Source organism: Haematobia irritans, chromosome 4 (genome assembly GCF_050003625.1).
Source record: "Haematobia irritans isolate KBUSLIRL chromosome 4, ASM5000362v1, whole genome shotgun sequence".
Classification (NCBI taxonomy): domain Eukaryota; kingdom Metazoa; phylum Arthropoda; class Insecta; order Diptera; family Muscidae; genus Haematobia; species Haematobia irritans.
The window spans coordinates 83245412-83246973 of NC_134400.1; the positions used below are offsets into that span (position 1 = coordinate 83245412).

At 34.8% G+C, this 1562-nt stretch overlaps 1 non-coding gene across 1 annotated transcript; it reads left to right on the top strand.

The window, feature by feature from the left end:
- On the top strand, nucleotides 1-166 carry LOC142237310 (U1 spliceosomal RNA). Its single transcript, XR_012722446.1, has one exon. It is a non-coding gene; the product is annotated as a U1 spliceosomal RNA (small nuclear RNA).
- The last annotated feature ends 1396 nt before the right edge of the window (nucleotides 167-1562 follow it).

A 1562-nucleotide genomic window follows, 5' to 3' on the forward strand; every position in this document is an offset into this window, starting at 1 on the left:
ATACTTACCTGGCGTAGAGGTTAACCGTGATCACGAAGGCGGTTCCTCCAGGGCGAGACTTGATCATTGCACTTTCGATTGAGTTGACTCCTGCGATTATTCCTAATGTGAATAACTCGTGCGTGCAATTTTTGATAGCCGGGAATGGCGTTCGCGCCGTCCCGACCTAATTCAATATATTTCCAACAACTAAATTAGAAAACACAAAAAGTGGCCTTGAGTAAAAATCAAAAATTGTTCTAATATGTTATTCATACCCCATAGGATCTTTGCAACACATCAAAATATTCTTTCCAGACGCCATAACGTATACATATTCTGGGTCATGGTTCCAAATCGCTTTTTTCGGAAATAATTCTGTAACTTTTGAACGGATAAAGGTATCAACATAATGTTTTCTGTGAGTGAAAGCTGAAGTGTTTTTCTCTAAGGCTGACTTGTAGGCGTTGAAAGTTGGTCACCTAAGGGGGTTTGAGATTTTGTTTTGGCTGTCAACTCTTCAATTTTGGTTCAAATCGGTTCATATTTATTTACAGCCTTGTCTATATAAAACGATCAAGAGCTAAAAAGGCTTATATAGGCAAACCACTTTTTTTATTTGACATAAACCCCATATTGACTATTTTTAGAAAATAATATTTAAAATAAAACTATACCTTACCATCGGCACCTGTGACCACAACCCAAGTAATTCAATTGTGCATGACAGTCTTTAGAATAACTTTGTACACAATCCATTGTGGAGGATGCACACCATTCCGTCTGACCGAAATTTCTACCGTATGTCTGTAATAGGCAGTGTTACTGCTATTAAGGGTATTTCCCTATACAGGAGGATCATCTATTAGAGATGAAATCTCAGCAGTGAGTGGTTTTCTTTGTGAGACAACGTAGACTATAAAGTTGAAGGTTTTATACCACACTGCAAAAAGTGTTGTTGTGAGGCCAAAGATTCCATGCCCTTATAATACGAACTTTAATTTTTGTAGAAGGCGCATTTCTCTGATATAGAGTCTTTTTCCTTGTCTTAAAGTCGATAAACTTTTTAATGAAGTCGTTTTGTCCTTATATTTAATTAATTCGATGAAATAAAATTTCGTTTTACAAAGGTCAACTTGGCTTTAATATTTCTGAAAAAATCTTCAAAATTAATGAAATCAACTTTAAATTGTTGTTTTTTTTTTGCATCTTGGCTACAAAACTAAAAAGTGTTTAAAAATAGGAGATGTTTTTAACACTTTATTTTAAAGACGTTTTTATTTGAAACATGGCATAATTTGACTTGTAATGGAGTCTGAATTTGGAAATGTTAGTTGTCGTTAACACGTTTTTTAAAGACTTTGATAGCACATGAAGGAAAAGGCTGAAATAGAGTGCATTACATTTTTTTCCCCAGAAGCAAGTACGCAAAACTAAAATTTAAAAGGGAATTGTGTCTTAAATGTGTCCTTACTTCAATACTCCGCTTCTTTGGCTCGGAATCAATATCAAAATCATCATTGCAAAGACAAAATCTTTGGAATCGGGCATGTTTTTTTTCAGTGCACGCAGTACTATGTGTC